Raw genomic sequence first — 22858 nt, 5'->3', positions numbered from 1 at the left:
ATCTGCTGAGATCTATCCTTATTGTGTATTAGTGTACCAGGGGTGGGGTTTTTGGAAGACTGTGTCTTCTCCTTATTGCAATGTGATCCTTTTATTTTTTGTTGAATAGAACATTTCTTCTCATTTTCAGTTTTTAGATGTTTTTCAGAGGGAAGTGATCCATGTGTGGCTGTAGATTTGGTGTGTCTGAGGGAGGAGATGAGTTTAGGATCTCCCTATACTGCCATCTTATATCTTCCCTTTCTTAAATACTGCCATTATTTGAAAACTATTGACTCAGAGGATTATAAGGTCTGTGGAAGGAAGGATTCATATTATAATTGTTATGTGAATGCTTAAGTGGCTAGTGAAAAGTTTATGAGAGTTATTTAAAATACTGGTGGCCTTATTTTACAAGAGGTAGCTGAATATGTTTAGAATCAATAGTTCTTCATTATAAGTACAGTAGAGGAAAATAGCAGCAGGTGTATTGAATTATCCCAAGATGGAAGAACTGAACATTATAGTTTAAACTGAATTATTTATGTATTTGTTTGTTTTTGCTGGCCCTGCCATTTATCTACTCTTCATAAATGAATTGGGTAAGACTCCTAGTATCTGTAACAATACACTGCCATAGCTAATTTGGAGATCACAGATAGCTCACTAGTCCGAATAATTGAGATAGCTCCTAATTCTTATCTCTTTTGCCTCACAGTTCAGATTGTTCAGAATCTATGGATAAATACATTTCTTTTTAAATAGTAGATTACTTATTTATGAGCTAAGAATCCTAAGCAGATTTATTTAGTTTTCTACTTTCTCAATAAACTACTCTTCTAAAATCTGTTAAAATGCAAATTTTAAGACAGGTTTAAAACATGGAAAATCAAAGGATTCTATGAAATTTTTTTTTCTGGAAATATCATTTGCTTTTTATCAGTAGTATTTCTTTTCAGTCATGAATCCATTATGTGTAATATCTTTGAGTTGATAAAATGAAAATTCAGTTGTGTCAGATAGCGCTTACATTAGTTGAACAGTGGTTCAGTATATTCTCCAAAGAATCCCACTTGGCAGATATATAACTCAAAGTATAGTTATTGATCATAATATTGCCTTTCCTTTTCAATTTATAATAAAAATGAAATATTTGAAAATATTAAACACACCCATGGTGGTAATAACAACAACAACGACAGTAATAATTTTAATGGGAACTATTACTGACATGAATGGTTTGTAAAGTATCTTGTATTAACAGAGTGATAAACAGACACAAACAGACATGTTCCCATTAGTTAATTTCAAGACTATCTGTGGGAAAGACTGTGAGAAAGGTTTCGTTATACCTTTTTGCATACAAGAGAGTTTGTGTGTAGTGAGGAATGAAAACATTTTGTAAGTTGAGAAAAGCACTGAGGTTGGAAGAGACAGTTTTGGGTTTCCATATGGCTAATTAGAAGAGAGAGCCATGCAATCCAATAATACATTATTTCTACAAATCCCCAAAGAAAGCAAGTCTGGCATTGTGAAATAACTCCCTCTCCATTTATATTCTCTTATATAAACCATGGTCAACTGGGAAAACAACTACTGCTTGCTTCATTTTTGAAATTAACCCATCTAATCAAATTGGTTAATATTTTCTTTGGAAGCTTACTCAGATCTACCATGATAGACTGCTCCAAGTGCAAAGCTCATTCCTTTATAAGGTCATTAATCCAATACTATCCTTATCTTGCTTAAATCTTCTGGCTTGGAATTTACCATTACAGGGTTGATTATGAAATAATTCAGTGAGAATTCTTTACAAAGCTTTTCTATACTGCCTGTTGGAGACTGTCTGCTTATTTGAAGGAATGGTGTGATAGAACAGGAGAAGAAATCTCAATATGGGAGTTCAGTGTCTGGAAAAGTGAATAGATTTGTAGGAGTGGACAGAGGATATGAGCTGGGATGTCATGGGTCACAAGGAAAATTAAGTAGAGGAATGTGAAGGGAATTCTAGAATTTTCATTTGATTGAAATCTGAACTTATGACTGATAGAAGTATTAGTTATTTTCTCTCTAGAAAAATCATACACCACAGTTTTCAGATTTATGGAGACCTCAAAGCAAAATTCCACACCAGCACCTGTCATAGCCAATAAAACTTAATTGATGGGTTTCTTGAAGTCCTTAATGCACTCAGTGGCACCCACTTCCTTTGCCTCCTCAAATTTATCTCTGTTGATGTCCACCCCAATGATCCTGGCTGCTTCTACTGCTTTATAGCCCATGATAGCAAACAGGCTGACTCCTCCAAGGCCAAACTGCACAGGTGGAGCCTGGGATCACTTGAGCACGTGAGGCAGAAAACAAAAGCAAAAGGAACATGTGCCTTTACTTAATTGGAAAGACTCAAGTCTGTATATACGTTTTATGAGAGATAAGCAAAGGACATTTTCAAATAAAACTTATTGTAACTAGAGAGTTTTAGTTTATGAAGGTATTTCTAGTTGTGGAATATTGTTTGCTAAAGGAGTAAAAAACTACTTGTAAATACAGTTTTAAATTCTGGGAATTAGTATGAGTAAAAGCAGTTTAATGAACTTTCATTGAATCTTAAGACTTAACGGAATATTTATTTGATTTATACCCAGTTATTTTTGAGTTTTTAAAAACCATCTTCATCTTCCTACAACCCTTCTTTTCTCTTTTCCTTTGGAAAATTTTGCATCATTTATAATATCAATGCCTTGTGAAGGCAAAGGCTTATTTTTTTGACTAGGTTCAAAATAGACTTATTCAAATCGAATCCTTTCTGTCCTATTTCTCTACATAGGATTGGGACTAATGGACTTTTGGGGGAAAACAAAGTACTGAAATTCAACAGCCATTTAAAGAAGGTAGCTGGGAAGTTTTGGATGAAGGCAGGTTTGTGATTCTTCCTCAGGTTAAATGATCAGACATGCCCAGATGCATGAGGCTTTTCTCCTCCATAGTCTAAGAATTCTGTTAATACTGGGTATAAATGCTCCTCACCTTGGCAGTATTGATTGCAGTATTGTACCCAGTGGAAAAACCATAGCTAACTAGGCATACTTTCTCCAGAAGTGCAACTGCATCAATCTTGGCAACTGAGATTACTTTTATCACCATGTATTCAAAGAAGGTGCTTGTGTTTACAAAGTGATACACTGGTTTTCCCTTGAAGTAAACCTACTGGCACCATCAGATATCAGACTGGATTTTGACTGTTACAGACAAAAAAACCCCAAATTTTTATTTTGAATTAGAAAGCTAAGGTTCCTTCCAAGGAAATTGAATTTTTCAAAAAGAAAATATTAGTAAAACCTTACTTGAATTATATACAAAGATTGTCCCCAGGATTAAGACAAGAGGAACATTCTCCACGGTGCAGTAGAAAGAATGTGATAACTTTATCTCTTAAAGAGCAAAAGCATTTATTAGGTTATTATTTTTCAAAGTAAAGAAATAGTGGCTCTCATGACTTCAACAAGGCACCCAAGAAAATATGATAAGTGAGAATTATTTCCACATTTAATGGTGCTTGATTTTGTGGAAAATATCAAACACTTACAAAAAAAGGGGATGTCTTTAGCATTTGTGTCTAGCCCTGGGCTCAGCAACTGAATCTTAAGGAATTTGCCTTCCTGTGAATTCTTCTTGAAGTCAGATGATTTTGCCACATAGGCAATGAACCAAGTCTTATTGTATATTTTCTACACAACTTCTGCTATTAGGGATTGGATGTAAAATAGTATGGATACCACCTGTTCATAGAATAAGCTTCTTCTTTCTTTTTAAAGATTTTATTATTTATTTGAGAGAGAGCGAGAGCACAAACTGGGGCTGGGAGGGGAGGGCGAAGCAGAGTGGGGCAAAGGGAGAGGCAGAAGCAGATTCCCCACTGAACAGGGAGCCCAATGTGGGACTTGATCCCAGGACTCTGGGATCATGACCCAAGCGAAAGGCAGACACTTAACCAACTGAGCCACCCAAACACCTTAGAATACGCTTCTTTATCAGGGAACAAAGAGTGTCTGTTTGCTTTCCTCTGTGTTATGTATCAGTCCTTTTTTCTTTGACCATGAGACCAAAAGTAGGCAGGTTTCTCTAGTAATGTTCTATATATATATATATATATATATATATATATATATATATATATAAAAGATTAGAATTAACTTGCTTGTGATGGACTTAACTGACACTGCCCCATTGTCTATTATTGTAGATAAATTTGTTTCACGTTTTTAGTTAAAAACCTTTATAGGATTTAGGCTCTTTATTTTATTTTTTAAATATTTTATTTATTTATTTATTTGTGAGAGAGAATGTGTGTGTGTGAAAACAAGCAGGGGAAGGAGCAGAGGAAGAGGGAGAAATAGACTCCCTGCTGAGCAGGGAGCCTGATGGAGGGCTGGATCCTAGGATCCTAGAATCATGACCTGAGCCAAAGCCAGATGCTCAACCAACTGAGCCACTCATGCACCCCAGATTTGGGCTCTTTAAATTTACTTTTTGGTTTTAAAAAGTACACGTACATATGGTAAAAATTTAAACTACACAAAAGTGAAAATTGATACCCTAATCTCTGATTTCCCCTTTTCTCATTCTAGAGACAGTTATTCTTATCAGTATCAGTGGCATTTTTCAGAAATATAACGCAGTTCAAAATACAAAGGCTAGCGTACTATTTACCCTGTTTGTAGGTCTTACTTTTTTATGTAACATATATCTTGGAGATTTCTCATTTTAGTAATTTTGTTTAATAGTTACATAGTATTCCATTATGCAGATATATCATAATTTATTTAACCAGTCCTTTGGACACTGATAGACATTTCTTTTTTTTTTTTTTTAGATTCTGTTTATTTGAGAGAGAGAGAGAGAGAGAGAGAATGCACAGAGGGAGAAGGAGAAGGAGTTTCCTCTGAGCAGAGAGGGTGCTTGATCCCAGAATCCTGAGATTATGACCTGAGCTGAAAGCAGATGGTTAACCAAGTGAAGTACCCAACCATCCTTCTCTCATGGTATTTTATTCATGGTATTGTATAGCACTTCTGTGGTTTCACTTTTCACATTTAATTCTTGGATTCATATGGCACATTTATTTTCTTGGCATAAAGAATGTAATAACAACTCAACTTACTTTTTTCCCCAGATGATTATCCAGTTGTTTCAGTATCATTTACTGAGTAATCCATGTTCTCTCCCTCAAATTTGAAAGCTAAACCAAACCCTTTGTCAGATTTCTCTATGTTTTTGGTCAAGTTCTGGACTCCTTTCCTATTTGGTTCTACTAATGTGTTCAGCTATTTATTATATGCTACATTTTAATAATTTTCAACAGTTTCTCCCAGTTTCCTTTTCTTTCTTTCTTTCTTTCTTTCTTTCTTTCTTTCTTTCTTTCTTTCTTTTTTCTTTTCTTTTCTTTTCTTTTCTTTTTTTTATAAATTCTTGCCTCATTTGTACTTTGTTTTGGGTTCAGTTTTAGTGCATTCTATTTCTTGTTTTTAGTGATATCAAAATAGAAATGCAGATACATTTAGCATATTTATGCTAATGCTAATTACTTGTAAATAATTACTTGTAATTAATTACTTGTAAATAATTATCCCTCCTTTCCTAAGAAACGTCAACTTTTCACCTTTTGTTTCATTTGATCTTAATATTTAAGAGATGCTTTTTATTTTCCTGATGTGGGTTCCAAGTTGCTGCAATTTCCTAGCTCCAAGTGCCAATTTATACCTGTTTTCACTGTGCTCACTCCTTCTCCCATACGCTGGACTATTCCAGTGGCTTCATGGACCATAATGATGGAATAGCGGTAGTTAGAGGTTTCATTCTACAACATTTTCATCTCTGAACCACAGAGCCCCAAGGCCACAATCTATATGGAAGGCAAAGAGTAACATTGTTTTCTTGATCTCAAAAGTGTTTTAGAGTTGTTAATCTTTTAAACCTTTTTAATGGATTCATTTCTTAGCTTTAATTCTAGACAGGGGCCAATAATAATTTGTTTAAAGCAATTCAGTGGTTTTCATTAGCTAATTTCAGAATCAAAATGAGGATTTAAGATTTAATGGGTTCAGAAGAGACAGCTGTAAAACCATAATGTACATTAATTAGGGGTCTCACTTGTCCTTCATTGAAGCTTGTGGGTAGGAGAGTGGAAGAGAAAGACTAATTATGGAAATGAAAGAATTGGAACACAGAAAAGCAAAGGGTGTCTTCCTATTATAATTAAAGCCTTAATTTATTTCACAGGGGGGCTTTATAATTGAATTATTCATACAATATGGTTTGTGGGTAGAGACTTCTTTTAATTAGTAATTAACATTACAGTTGTAAATAAGTATCCTTTTGACACTTACCCTATGCCATTATCTCCCTAACTTTTTCTCTGACTGAATTAAAAGATTGATGGAAATGATAAAAAAAAATAGCAGAATATGTAGTTTTCTTTCTGATTTGAACATTGTGAAAAGAATGTATAACATAGAGTGAACAGCTTTGATTTTTGGTGTGGAAATGTGATTTTTTTTTCTACCTACTTCCTTTGCCTTTGGGACCATTTCTGCCTCCTTGATGGAAAATGGTACACCAGGCTTCTAAAGTATGGCTGCTCTGCACCTAAATACGTTGGAAATAGAATATGGGAGCAGAAAGAGAATCTCCTTAGGGCCTACGAAATGGAGAATTCCTGTATTAATGATTATTGGAAGGTTTAGTCCAGTTTTGCACTCAAGTGAAAAAAAAATCATTGCTTAAATATATGCTGTATGTAGCTTTTTGAATACCAATTCAACTTTTCTTGTATTATCAGTCTCTATATTCAAATTATTTTTGCGATACTAACTATATTTATATAATCCTATACAACCAAGGGGGTAGGTATCATACTTTTGATATTATCATGAATGAAGTTGTCCAGTGGCTGTGTCAGCATGAGGATAGCATTTGCATTGTGAGAGTTATATGTGATCCTAGGTATGGGAGATAATCAGTTTTGGGGTAGAAGAATAAGTTCTGGAGCAGAGAATAGAGGCCATTAGTTGTGGTAATTCATCATCAAATGGTCATCACTGGCAAACTAAGGCTGGAAAAGTTGTTAGTGGCAGGGTAGTTTTTAGGGGTTCTAATTTCAGCTCACCATTTTTCTTACTATGAATTCTCTTCTTATGTTGTCTTACCTTTCTTTTTATAGATTCAATCAGTACCTTTTTGGAGATGACTTTCACAATCTGTATCTATGGATAAATGTGTCCATAAGCTTTAGACTTACTTATTCATCTCTTATTTGAATGTCCTACAGGTACCTCACACTCAACATTAAAACATGAACACATTAGGGGTGCCTGGATGGCTCAGTTGGTTGAGAATATAACTTGATTTAAGCTCAGTTCATGACTTAAGAGTCATGAGATCAAGCCCTGCATCAGGCCCCACACTCAGCAGAGTCTGCTTGAGATTCTCTCTCTCCTCTCTCCCTTTCTCTCTCTGCCTTTCCCCCCCACACTCACTTCTCTCTCAAAGAGAGAAATCTTTAAACAACAACAACAAAATATGAACACATTATTTTTCTCCTTCCTCCTGCCCCCCTTTCCCTTTTCCATTTCCCTCCCCTCCCCAACCATTGGTGATGCAACATACAATCTATTCCTCCTTCTGTACTCTGTTTCAGTGAATGTCCATGTAACCTATTCATTCCTCAAGAATGAAGCCTGGGGAGTAGCCTTAATTTATCTCTCTCCCTCAACCTCCACAATCTGAAATTTTCTGGAAACTTTTTCCTCTTCTCCATTCCTGCCACTATTGTATGGCCCATATCCTTATTGATTTTCACCTAGCTTGAGTCCATCAATTTTATATCCATCCACTATATTATTGTCATCTGAACTATAATACTGATCATGGTCCTCTTCTACCTGATATTGTGACCAGTTGTTTATCAGGATCCATTGACATGATCTTCAGGGCTCTCCACGATCTTCTCCCTATCAGTCTGTCAGACCTTACTTCTGGTCACTCCTACCTTAGATTTCACGCTTCAAGCACACACAAAAAATATTCTGGAGATTCGTATATGGGGTATATTTCTTGCTTCTATGTTTCTTCTCATGTTTTATTTGCCTGCACAACTGTTTATTCCTGTATCTGGTGAATTCTTCTGTAAGTTTCCTCTTAGGTATCACCTAAGCAAAGCTAGGTTAGGAGTACTTTCTCTTTCTCTCTTTGTGTGTTCTTTTATAATTACTCTATCTCCCTGTGAGATCACTAAAAGAGGGGATGTTTTTGACTCTGGAAAATTTGATACAGGGCTTGATATATTACTTATTGAAGAAAAGAAAAAATAAAGAAAGGCCAAGTGCTTAAAAGGCATAAAATAAAAGGGAAAGGAGAAGGAGAGATGCTAAAATTAAGATTGTCTCCCACTTTTAGGAATATAGAGACTATTTGGGTGATGAGGTGTTGGTAAATAAGCAAGCACACAATTGACACAATTATGACACAATATAAAGGAGAAGATAGTACTTACTTTCCCTGTAGTACTCATGATGACTTTATTGGTGTTCTTGTCACTGAATGTATAAGCTTTCACTTATAGAAAGGTCAAGATTACAGAGGTCACTGGTTAACCAAAAGGTTGGGTCTTAAGCTTTTTTTACAATTAGGCTATTATTATACCCAATGCCTAGGAATTCAGATTGTCCATTTCCTTGAGGGAAGTTTTTAAGTATAATCTGAAATAGATTTAGCTCAGTGAAAGTGCATGTAAAATGAAATTACGCTAACATTCTTTTCTTCTTTTAATCATGAAGCTCCCTTTTTAGCTTATCTGTTGAATTTTTAAATTTGGACTTTTAAATGTCCAAGTTTAAAATTTCTAATAGAGTATACAAAATCGTTTCTTTGATGTTGTTTTTCAAATGCAGATATGATTGTTTGTGTCTTTAAACTTGAATAATTCTTTTGATTTTCCAGATGTGTCACATTGTTGAGGAACCAGGATATTACTAGATTAGTTATATCTGGCAGGTTAGCATAAACGCCTCACTTCTTGGTTTGCTGAGCTAGTCATTCAAAGTGAAACCAAGTTGCATAAGGAGCCTGACAGTTAGGATCTGGATTTAAGACAAATCTTTGTATGTGGACTAAGAGAGTCTTGACCAAGACCCAGGATCCTGGTAAACAATGCTGGGACAAGTTAATACATTTCTTGTGAAAGGCCACACCAGTGGGCAGGTTTTAGGTAGAAGGGAAGAGAGGAAGGGTAAATGCTGTTTCTATGTCAACTGCTATGATCATATGATTTTTTTTATCATGTTGATATGATGGATCATACTTGTTAATTGCTTGATATTGAACTAGCTTTACATACCCAGAACAAATTGCACAGGGTGTACAATTCCTTTTATATAATCCTGGATTCATTTTGCTAATGTTTGTTTAAAGATTTCTGTGTCTGTATTCAGGAGAGTTTCTGGTGTTAGTTTTCTTTCTGTGTACTGTCTTTGTCTGATTTTGGTGCCAGAGTAATACTGCACTTAACCCTTGCGCAACAGGGGTTTGAACTGTGTGGGTCCACTTACATGTGAATTTTTGTTGGTAAATATAGTATAATATAGTAAATGTATTTTCTCTTCCTTATGATGTTCTTAATAACACTTGTTTTCTCTAGCTTATTTTATTGTAAGAATATAGCCTATAATACACATAACATACATGATATGTGTTATCTGTTTATGTTATCAGTAAAACTTCTGGTCAACAGTAGTTAAGATTTTGGAGAGTCAAAAGCTATATGCAGATTTTTAGCAGCACAGTGGTAGTGGGGTGGGGGAGGGGGGTCAGTGCCTCTACCCCTTGTGTTGCTCAACGGTCAACTGTAATTTTAAGAAATTGATCCCTCCTCTTCTGTTTTCTGGGAGAGATTGTGTAAAAGTGGTGTTAGTTTTTTAAGTGTTTGGTGGAATTCCCTTATTCTTTTTTTTTGTATTGAAGGATAATTAACATACAGTGTTGTATTAATTTCAGGAGTACAATGTAATGATTCAACAATTATATACATTTTCACTGCTTATCAAGATAAGTGAACTCTGAATCCCCTTTATTTCGTTCACACATCCTTCCACCTACCTCACCACTGACAACCACTAGTTCTCTGTATTTAAGACTCTGGTTGTTGTTGTTGTTGTTTTTGTCTTCTTGTTTGTTTTGTTTCTTTTTAAAAAATTTATTTTAATTCAATTTGCCAACGTATAATATAACACTCAGTGCTCACCTCATTGTGTTGTCCGTTTTTTAAAACTCCACACGTAAGTAAAATCATATGGTATTTGTCTTTCTCTGACTTATTTCACTTAGCATTATATCCTCTAGATCCATTCATGTTATTGCAAATATCAAGATCTCATTCTTTTTTATAGCTGAATAATATTCCATTGCATATATATACATTATATCTATATCTGTATCTCTACATACATATATTTATATTTTATGCATTCATTTATTAATGGATATTTGGGGTTGCTTTCATATTTTGGCTATTATAAGTAATACTGCAATAAATAAAGGGGGTACATGTATCTTTTTGAATTAGTATTTTTGTTTTCTTCAGGTAATTACCCAGTTGTGGAATTACTGGATCATATGGTATTTCTATTTTTTAATATTTTGAGGAAATTCCATACTGTTTTCCACAGTTGCTGCATCAGTTTGCATTTTTACCAATAGTGCACAAGTGTTCCTTTTTCTTCATATCCTGGTCAACACTTGTTATTTCTTATGTTTTTGATTTTAGCTGTTCTGACAGGTGTGAGGTGATATCTCATAGTCATTTTGATTTACACTTCCCTGATGATGAGTAATGCTGAACATCTTTTCAAGTGTCTATTGCTCATCTCTGTCTTTTTTGGAAAAATGCTTATTCAGGTACTCTACCCATTTTTAAATTGCATTATTTGTCTTTTGGTATTGAGTTGTATAAGTTCTTTATATATTTTGGATATTAATCCTTTTTTTAAGGATTTTTTAAAGATTTTATTTATTCATCACACACACACACACACACACACACACACACACACACACACACACACACACAGAGGCAGAGACACAGGCAGGAGAAGCAGGCTCCATGCAGGAAGCCTGATGTGGGACTCGATCCTGGGACTCCAGGATCAGGCCCTGGGCTGATGGTAGGAGCCAAACCACTGAGCCACCCAGGGATCCCCGGATATTAATCCTTTAGCAAATATCTTCTCTCATTCAAGTAGGATGTCTTTTTTTTTGTTGTTGATGGTTTCCTTCGCTATGCAAAAGCTTTTTTTGTTGTAGTCTCAGTAATTTAATTTTACTTTTATTTCCCTTGCCTGAGGAAATATATCTAGAAAAATGTTTATACAGCCAGTTTCAAAGAAATTACTGCCTATGTTATCTTCCAGGAATTTCATGGTTTCACCTCTCCATTTAGGTTTTTTTTTTTTTTAAATCTATTTTGTTTTTTTTTGTGTGTGTGTTTGTGTATAATGAAAGAAAGTGGTTTAGTTTTATTCTTTTCAATGTAGCTGTCCAGTTTTACCATTACCATTTGTTGAAGAGACTTTCATTTCCCTAGTGTATATTCTTATCTCCTTCGTCATAGATTAATTGACTATATAATCATGGGTTTATATCTGGACTCTCTATTCTGTTCTGTTGATCTGTGTTTCTATTCCTGTTCCTGTACCATCCTGTTTTGATTACTATAGTTTTATAATGTATCTTCAAATCTGGAGTTGTGATACCTCCAGCTTTGTTCTTTTTTTTCAAGATTGCTTTGGATATTTGGGGTCTTTTGTGGTTCCACAGAAATTTTAGAATTACTTATTCTAGTTCTGCAAAAAAATGCTGTTGATATTTTGATAGGGATTTCATTAAATCTGTAGATTGCTTTGGGTAGTATGAACATTTTAACAATATTGGTTCTTCTTATTCATGAGCATGGCATGTCTTTCCATTTCTTTGTGTGATCTTCAATTTCTTTCATCAATGTTTTATTTTTGTAGTGCAGGTCTTTCACCTCTTTGGTTAAATTTCTATATATTCTATTATTTTTAGTGCAACTATAAATAGGATTTTTTTCTTATTTTCCTTTCTGCTACTTCATTATCAGTGTATAGAATACGACAGATTTTTGTATTTTGATTGTGAATCCTGCAACTTTACTGAGTTCATTTATCAGTTTTAGTAGTGGTTTGATAGAGTCCTTAGGATTTTCTCTATACAGTATCATGTCATCTGAAAGTTTTATTTCTCCCTTACCAATCTGGATGTCTTTTCTTTCTTTTTGTTGTCTGATTGCAGTGGCTAATATTTCCAATAAAAATTTTGAATAAAAGTAGTAATGGTGGGCATCCTGGTCTTGTTCTTGATCTTTGAGGAAAAGCTCTCAGTTTTTCCACATTGAGTATAATGTTAGCTTGTTATTTTGATGTCTGCAGTGTTTACAGGGATATCCCTTTTTATTCTGGATGTTGATAATTTGTATCTGTTTTTTTCTTTGTTATTATTTTCAGGGATTTATTAATTTTATTGATATTTTCAAAGAACAGCTCTGTTTTATTGATTTTTCTGTTTTTCTCTTTTTAATTTCATTGATTTTTGCTAATATCTTATTTTCTTCATTCTGCTTGTTTTGACTTTATCTTGCTCTTTTATTCCTGGGATTGTGAAGTACAAGGGTGAATGATTTGCAACTTTTCCTCTTTTCTAATGCAAACATTTAATGCCATAAATATTGGATTCAGTGTAGCTTTGCTGTGTCACACAAATTTTGATAGTTTTTCATTTCCATTAAGTTCAGTGTATTTTTAAAATTTTGTCTTGAGTATCCTTCTTTAACCTATAAAAAGTATGTTGTTTAGCTTCTAAATGTTTAGAAATTTTCTTTTTATTTCTGTTACTGATTTCAAGTTCAATTTCTGTTTTTAATTTCAAGTTCAACTGCACTGTAGTTTGATAATACACTTAGCATGATTTAAATCCTTTCACAGGGATCCCTGGGTGGCGCAGCGGTTTGGCGCCTGCCTTTGGCTCGGGGTGCGATCCTGGAAACCCGGGATTGAATCCCACGTCTGGCTTCCGGTGCATGGAGCCTGCTTCTCCCTCTGCCTGTGTCTCTGCCTCTCTCTCTCTCTGTGTGACTATCGTAGATTAATAAATAAATAAATAAATAAATAAATAAATAAATAATAAATCCTTTTACATTTGTCAAGGTTTGTTTTATGGCCCAGAATATGATTTATCTTGACGTATGTTTTGTGGGCCCTTGAAATGAATATGTATTCTGCTCCCTTTGTGAGGAGTGTTTAATAAATAAATGTCTCTTTTGTTCCATTAGTTGGTGATATTGTGAGTTCTTTTATACCTTTGCCTTCTTTCTATTTAATTTTTCTATCAAATTTTCAGACAGAAATGTTGAAATCTTTAAAATCGAAGATTTGTCTATTTTTTTTCTTTTGGTTTTATCAAATTTTCCTTCACAGGGATCCCTGGGTGGCGCAGCGGTTTGGCGCCTGCCTTTGGCCCGGGGCGCGATCCTGGAGACCCGGGATCGAGTCCCACGTCGGGCTCCCGGAGCATGGAGCCTGCCTCTCCCTCTGCCTCTCTCTCTCTCTCTCTGTGTGTCTCTGTGTGACTATCATAAATAAATAAAAAATTAAAAAAAAAATTTTCCTTCACAGATATGCAGCTCTGGTGCACTCACATTTAGGATTATTGTCTCTACTTGGTAGATTGCCCTTTTGTCATCATATAAAGTCCCTCTTTACCTCTGATAATTTTATTTTCTCTGAAGTCTACCTGTTCTGTGAAAGGGAGGTATATCCAAATTGACTTCAAAAGGTCCAAGGAGTCAAGACTGAAGAAAAAGGCTAAGTCCAGCTTGATGAGAAATAGTTTATTAAGAGGACTTATGGACAGAAGCATGACGTGGGTGGCCTCAAGGCAAGTAGATCTCCATAATCTCACCTCCCTTCAGGTCTGCTTTTATAGTTCTAGGGGCTAGGAGTACATGCTGAGGGACTACCCCAAAGGAGAATGTTTAAGAATAGATATGTGTCCTAGTCATATCTCCAGGGCAGATCAAGGATGTTATGCCCTGAGCATGCCCTAAGGATGTGGATAAACGAAAGGAAAGAATATGTGTGGGGGTCTATGCTCAGGAGAGTTTCAGATCATGGAATAGTTATCATGGTGGATTTGTCCAAGATGGCATTAGTTTGGTTCACACACCATTTTATCTAATGTTAATACAGCCACTCCTGCTTTCTTTTGATTAATGTTTGAATGATATAGTTTCCCTCTCTTTTCTCTCGACCTGTATATGAAGTGAATTTCTTATGACCACATACAGTTGAGTCATGTTTTTAAATGTACTTTGCCTATCTTCTTTTAACAGCTTAACTGAGATATGATTTACCTACTGTACAATTCATCCACTTAAAGTTTATAATTCAGGTTTTTTGTATATTCACAGATATGTGCAACCTATTACCACAATCAATTTTAGAATATTTCCATCACCTCTAACTCCCTATGCCTTCATTTCCACTCTGTCCCTCCCCACCCCCTCTCCCCCCAGCTCTATCACTCATCTACTTTATGTCTTTGTAGATTTACCTATTCTGGACATTTTATATGAAAATAATTGTTGTAGGATTTCTTTTCCTTTAGTTCCCATGGTTCTTGGTAATGTTATTTAGAAGAACAAAGAAGTAGACCAGAGAAGGAGTGGTGGGCAGCAAAGCAAAGTTTTTGAGCCATGGTAAAGCAAAGTTTATCCAGCCATAATACAAAGCTCTAGAAGACAGATAGGACCCAAGAGGGTTGCTGATTTGGTATTTAAAAATAGAAGGGGGGGGGGATCTCTGGGTGGCGCAGAGGTTTGGCGCCTGCCTTTGGCCCAGGGCGCGATCCTGGAGACCCGGGATCGAATCCCACGTCAGGCTCCCGGTGCATGGAGCCTGCTTCTCCCTCTGCCTATGTCTCTGCCTCTCTTTCTCTCTCTCTCTCTCTCTCTCTCTCTCTCTGTATGACTATCATAAATAAATTTTAAAAAATTAAAAAAAAAAAATAGAAGGGGGGGATCCCTGGGTGGCGCAGCGGTTTAGCACCTGCCTTTGGCCCAGGGCGTGATCCTGGAGACCCGGGATCGAATCCAATGTCAGGCTCCCGGTGCATGGAGTCTGCTTCTCCCTCTGCCTGTGTCTCTGCCTCTCTCTCTCTCTCTCTCTCTCTGTGTGACTATCATAAATAAATAAAAATTAAAAAAAAAGTTTAAAAAAAATAGAAGGTTTTATGGGTTCTTTGATGTGGGCTGTTTTAATCAGATCTCCATGTGCCTGTCACCCAATCAGGTTATTGTCCTTGCACTCATCTATCAGGTAGTTATTCACATTGGAAAGGGTGGAGGGCTCCTTCCAGGGTGGTGTTTCCTAGCCTCAGGGACCAAAAGGGCAGCAGCCACCGCTGCACTAAGGGATGCTGGTCAGCCACTGGCCACCAGATCAAGCCAACGGGATAGAGTCTTTTTCCTTTTTTTTTTTTTTTTTTTTTTGAGTCTTTTTCCTTTTAAGCATAGTCTCCTCATAGGACAGGGGCCCAGAGTCCCTGCCTGCCTTTCTTCATAGAATCATATGATATGTGGTTTTTTAAAACAGGTTTCTTTCACTAAGTATAATATTTACAAGGTTTAACCATGTTATATCATATGTCCATACTTCATTTCTTTTTATGGTCAAAAAAATTCCATTGTATGGATATACTATATCATCCATTCATCACTTGAGGTGTATTTGGGTCATTTCCACTTTTTATTTGGAAGTTTTTGTGTGATGATGTTTTTATTTCTCTTGGGTATATATTTAGAAATTGAATTGCTGGGTTAGATGGAAGATATCTATGTTTAATTGCTTGAGGAACTGCCAGACTGCTTTCCAGAGTGGTTGCACCATTTTATATTCTCCTCAACAGTATATGATAGTTATGATTTCTCTTTGTCAGCATTTGATATCTGATTTTTAAAGAATTCTAGCTGTCCTAGTGGTGCAAATCAGTATCTCATTGTGACTTTGATTTGCATTCCTCAATATCTAATAATGTCAAGCATCTTTTCGTGTATTTATTGGCCATTTGTATATCTTCTTTGGAAAAAAATGTCTGTTCAGATCCTTTGTTTTGAATTGAGCTCTTTGTTTTTTCCTTTTTTTTTTAAAGATTTTATTTATTTATTCATGAGACACACACACACACACACACACACACACACACACACACACACAGAGGCAGAGACATAGTAGAATCCCTGCAAGGAGCCTGATGTGGAACTCGATCCCGATTCTGGGATCACACCCTGAGCTGAAGGCAGACACTCAACTGCTGAGCCACCCAGGTATTCCAAGCTCTTTGTTTTTTCATTATTAAATTATAAGAATTCTTTATTCTAGATTTACATCTTTTATCAAGTATATGACTTTAAAATATTTTCCTTCATCCTGTATGTTGTATTTTCAGTTTCTTGCCAGTGTCCTTTGAAGCACAAAAAACTTTAATTTTGATGACGTTTTCATTATATTTGGTGTTGTATCTAAGAAACCATTGCCTAATCCAATGTAACAAACATTTACACTGATAATTTTTTCTAAGAGTTTTAGCTTTTACATTTCGGTCTTTGATCCATTTTGTATTAATTGGCATTTGATGTAAGATGAGGGTCCAACTTTGTTCTTTTGTGTGTGGATATCCAGTTGTCCTTGCATCACTTGTTGAAAAGATTATTCTTTTTTCATTGAATATCTTGTTACCCTTGTCAAAAGTCAGTGGACTCTAGATATATGGGTTTGTTTCTGGATTTTGAATTCTATTCTAGGTTTTTGCATTTCTAAAGAGTTTTAGAATCATCCTGTCAAATTTTACAAAGCAAACTATAATTGTGATGGAGATTGTGTCAAATCTGAGATTAATTTAGCAAGTATTGCCAAAAAATAATATTAAGTTTTCTGAACTGTGAATTTGGGATATCTTTCCATTTATTTAGATCTTTAATTTCTTTCCACAATATTTTGTAAATTCAAGTAAGTCTTTAATTTCTTTTGTTTAACTTATTTCTAAATGTTTTATATTTTTTTGATACTATTGTAAACAAAATTATTTTCTTAATTTCCTTTTTGGATTTTTTTTTGTAAGTGTGTAGAAATACATTTGAATTTTGAATTTTGTATATTGATCATGTATCTTACAACTTTATTTCCATGTTTATTATTTCTAATGGTTTATAGTGGATTTATAAGGATTTTCTATATGTAAGATCATCTTATCTGAAATTAGACATAGTTTTCCTTCTTTCTTTCCAGTCCATTGCTTTTTATTTCATTTCTTGCCTAATTGTATTATATAGACTGTCCAGGCAAAATTGAGTAGAAGTGGCAAGAATGGAAATCCAGTCTTTCATCATCAAATAGAATATTACCTGTAGGTTTTTCATAGAAGCTCTTTATCAGTGTGAGGATTATCCTTTCCATTCTTAATTTGTTGAATATTTTCATCATGAAATGGTATTGCATTTTGTCAATTACTTTTGCTGTCTCTATTGAGATTATCATGTAGTTTTTGATTTTTATTCTATTGAAATGGTGGATAACATTAAGCGATTTTCAGATATTTAACCAACCTTGCATAACTGAGATATATCTTAGTTGGTCGTAGTATGTACTTCCTTTTAAATGTTGCCAGGTATAGTTTACTCATATTTTGTTGATGATTTTTAAGTCTATATTCATAAGAAATAAATCCATTATTTTTTTCCTTGAATGTCTTTGTCTGGTCTTGGTATCAGGATAATATAGCCCTTATAAAAAAAGTTGGGAAGTTCTTGTTCTCCCTTTATATTTTTTGGAAGAATTTGTGAAAAATTGACATTAATTTTTCTCTAAGTGTTTGGTAGAATTCAGCAGTGAAGCCATTTGAGCTAGGGCTTCTTTTTTTTTGGATTTTTTTTTTTTTGGATCTCATTTTTTTTTTTTTTTTTTTTTTAAATCTTTTTTCTTTTTTTTTTTTTAAATTTTTATTTATGACAGTCACAGAGAGAGAGAGAGAGAGAGGCAGAGACACAGGCAGAGGGAGAAGCAGGCTCCATGCACCGGGAGCCCGACGTGGGATTCGATCCTGGGTCTCCAGGATCGCGCCCTGGGCCAAAGACAGGCGCCAAACCACTGCGCCACCCAGGGATCCCATGGATCTCATTTTTTATTTAGCATGACAATCTTTATCTTTAGATTAGATTGTTTAATGTATTCAAATTTAATGTTATTATTATGTTGATATATACATATATGTATATATATGTGTGTGTATATATATATATATATCTCCTCCTTTTTCTCATAGAGACCAGAAAATATCTCTTGAAATGAGTACAGTGGATAAGTGGCAACCATGGGATCTGACTTTAGTAATGAGACACAAAGACAATAAGGTAAGAGAGAGTTGTGAGCCCTGAGTAGTCATCTCATTTGGATGCACAATTACAGGGTCCACTTCACTCCATAACTTCTAATCACCTTTCAGCTGACCATGAGGTAGTCTGGTGGGAAAGGGAGAATTCTTGCAGGCTCTCTTTATTTTCTAATTGTGAGTGACTAAATAAGAATCATCATGGTACGATCCACTTCCAGTCTTAGCTTCTTTCTTTTGTTCCTCATCTCCTGTGATGCAGCACCCTCATTTTTAATAGCTGTGAAATAGTTCTCTATTAGGAAGAATAATATACATTACACATTGTATATTGGCAGGTTCCCTAGATGTGTGCAGTATTCTAATTCTTCAGTTCTAAATGCAATTATATTAGGGACCTTGGCTCATTAATTCATGTTCTTATTTATTCATTCATTTAAGTAAAATATTTTTTACTGAGCAACTTTGACATTTCAAGCATTATACTTGTTGCTGAGGTAATGATTATGAATTAGATATTCATAGAATCCACAGTCTAATAGTGCAAACAAATAATTAAACAGACAATTACCATACTGTGTTTGACATACAATATTTGGCATGTTATAATATGTCAAGGAGGAAGTAAAGAGTGGATTGAGAACAGAGAAGAGGTATATGTAAATTTCTAGATGCTCAGAGGCTTTGGTAAATTGTGATTTGGACAATGGCTGGCAGTTAAGGAACATGGAGTTTGGTGGGGATGGGTTCCAGAACAAGGGACTACATATGTGAAACTCAGAGACAAGAGCCTGACATCATTCTTTGAGGGTGGGGAGTACTGGGGGAGGATTGAAAGAAGTTCAGTGTGATTGAGTCATTGTGTACATGGGGTCAAATAACAAGATGTGAGTAGCATGGAAGATACATATAGAGAAAGGAGAAGTAATAATGTGGGAGAATTCATTCAGCTGGTAACTGGCTATGTGATCCTAGTAAATTACTGCACTACACTTTGCTGGGTCCTGATTTTCTTCTCCATGAAATGAAGGAAACAGGCAAATGACCTCAGGGGTTATATCTGCTCATACCCTATGAAAGCTAAAGTTCAATAGGTTCCTTTGCACAAGGTTTCTACAAATAACTTCTGTTAGTGGGGTTGGGGGAGGTTAATAATATTCTAGTCCAGGAATCTTTGTATAAAACTCTTGAGCTTAGTCTACATTTTTTTCTCTCATTAAAGTTCATCTCAAGTTCTTTGCATCCATTTTGTTCTGTTACCGCATACTGTTATTGTTACAATGGGGTAATATTAATTTATTTTATCATTGGTGCCAAATCTAATGTTCCTAAATTATAAATAATTTTCAAGCCAATTCCAATAAAATGAATTTAAAGAGAAGTAACATTTCCTCATAGTCCAATTCAGCAATATAAATTGCTTGAAGATTTTGTGAATATGTTGGTGAAGATTGCCTTTTTCTATGGTCAAGTCCTGAAATGAGGTTTTTAAGATAGGCAAGATAACTATTTTAAATTCATATCTTGGGCTTATTTGTAGTCAGTATCTTTTAGCCATAGTTCATATGAAGGGCAGAAATGGCAACTTTTCTGATCTTTTTATGTGCTTGTAAACTCTGCAAAAGTAGCCATCCATATTATAAATAAAGCACATATTCCATCAAATTAGCATCAATGCCTATCTCACCACCTCAGGAAATTAGATTTACCTTTTTCATTTTCCCTAAAATTTTGATCACCTTGGTCTAAAATTTGTTGAGATTACTATAAAAAATTATTGAAAATCTATGTCATTTAATGTACAGTTTAGATTTTCTGTATACTCCATTGCATGAAACATTATATTAGCCTCTTGTTTCAAATGGAGAAGAGTCCCTGCAATTTTGCTAAATTTTCAGCATTCTAATAATTTCCTATGAAGGTGATATTTCTAATCCACTCTCAGTAATGTGGGAACTGTCTTGTTTTTCTGGGACTAGTGATACTGGATTTCAATACTCTCTCATTATTGGTGACCAATAGGATACATTTATTTGAATACTGCCTGGGAATAGGAGTGAAATGTTTAGCAAAAAATATTTAAAAAGATTTTATTTATTTATTCATGAGGGACAGAGACAGAGGCAGAGGGAGAAGAAGGTTCCCTGCAGGGAGCCCGATGTGGGACTCGATCCTTGCACCCAGGATCATGCCCTGAACCGAAGGAAGACTTCCAACCACTGGGCCACCCAGGCGTCCCACAAAAGATTTTTAAAGAGCTACATAAGTGTCAGTTTCAAAGTTCTGCTCATCTATTTGGGTCATGTTGTTTTAGAATACAACCCTAGTCTCCTTAGCTCTGAGTATACATAGAAACACAGGTGGCACCCCAGAACTGGAAAGTGTCTTCAAGGTCAAACAATCCAGCATCTATATTTTCAAATGCTTTGTTACTTAACTGATTTTAGTAAGTAGTCAGTGCACATTATTAATTTCAACAAAAACTATTGTTGATTTATGTCAGTCACTAGTAGGTGAGTATTCATAACAATATCGTGGAAAGGCCCAAGAGAGGCAAGATAATATCCTAGGGAAATGCAGTATCAATATTAGATGCTTTGTGAATGTATGCTGAATAGAAATACTTCTGAAATATCAAGTAGTAAAATGTTGATTGAAAATAAACCAATAAAAGTGCAAATTGTACCTTGTAATTGCTTTTCTGGTGGAAAGTTAGATTATGTTAGTCATAGTAGGTTGCTAATTAAGTTGTAATTTAATTTCTTGGTCATGTATATCAGTACTCAAAGAACAATGCTAATTTTATCATAACGTACTCTTGTGGTACTTTTTTTCCATTGGTCTTTCCTTTGATTTTCACATTTGATCTTTATAGGAGTCTCTCAGAGAGGAGGTATTATTCCCATTATACAGATGAGGCAGTGACATGGGCCAAGGTAGCCATTTGGGGTCACACATTTACTGAGTAAGGGTTGAGGACTCTTCACAACTGACTTCAAAGTCTTTTATTGTGGTCCTATTTCTCACAACTGCCCTCTTTTATAATTGCCCTGGACCTCATTTTTCATAAAATTTTGCATACAAGAGTCTCATATATAAGATGTCTTACACAGATCTTATACACACACACCACTCATACACACTCACACCACTTATGCACAAGTATTCACCTCTTTCCATCTCAGAGCAATTCAAATACCTTATTGATTAATAAAAAGGCAAGTTACAGGTTATAAACAGTTCTGTTTTTTACTTTGTTTTGTAGGTGATCAGTTACCATTTTAGGAGTGGATTCTCTGGTTTTAAACTCTGTACAAGGTCAATAATAACAAGACCTGAAAAAAAATCAAAACTAACAAAAGAATCAAATGAACTGTGTATCTGTAAAATTCATTCCATAGAAGAATCCTTTTACTAAGGAGTGCTAAGGAGTGCTAAGATTGCCCAGTATTGTAGGTGGTCCTATAAGGGCAATAGTGGACTGGTGCAGTGAACCAACCCTATTTTGTCAGGATCACAGACCTTCAGCCTACTTCTCTCTGCCTTCAGGGCACTAATGATCTCCTATAACAGTTTACCCTTCAGCTGGTTTGATTTACCATATTTTCCCTCCACCTGAGGCTCTAGATGTATCTCCTTCACAAACCTAACATTTCAACTTCAGAAATAAATTCCTCTACTTTAGTAGTATTTGGGGAGTCATGTAGTTGAGTAGTTGCAGAAGGTGCTTGTGGCATCCTGCCTAGATCCCATCTACTATTTGATCTTCTTGAATAGGTTAGATGCAGGCATTATTTTTCCCATTTTTATAACTTCAAGGATACTGAGGTTTAGACAGGTTAAATCTCTTTCACTGATTATATTTATTATGTTTTTTACTTTCTATATTTTATGATGCATTGGTATCTTGGAAACCTGTGGACTTGGGGAGGACTGCCCCTTTGAGGGTTAGCACATTTCTAGAGGTAGCAAACAGCTGCCAAACAGGTAACAAACAGCAAGTCTTTGATATGCAGCCAACCAATTGCAAGCCCATATCCCTCATCCACCTCCTTTTATCAAGTGCCAGCTGTCTAAGACACTATTCCCATGTCCTAAGTCACCCCAGGATCAGTTACTAAATAACTAGGGACCACTCCTATTGCACAGAACTTATTGAAATTTGCTTAACTTACCTACCTAGCCTTGCCTGTTCCTTCTTATGAATACCACAATAAAGATTCTGGCCTGTTCTTTCCTCTAGCTCTTTCTGCCTCCTTCCTGATACTGGTTCTTTCACATCGTGTGGCAATTTCCTTCTCTTGGGAAATATGAATAATAAACTCTTCTTTCAAGGCAGTTGTCTCTGTGTGTCATCTTACCATATCTG

The sequence above is a fragment of the Nyctereutes procyonoides genome, unplaced genomic scaffold, assembly GCF_905146905.1.
Source record: "Nyctereutes procyonoides isolate TBG_1078 unplaced genomic scaffold, NYPRO_anot_genome, whole genome shotgun sequence".
Taxonomy (NCBI): Eukaryota; Metazoa; Chordata; class Mammalia; order Carnivora; family Canidae; genus Nyctereutes; species Nyctereutes procyonoides.
This window is presented reverse-complemented; position numbering follows the sequence as displayed.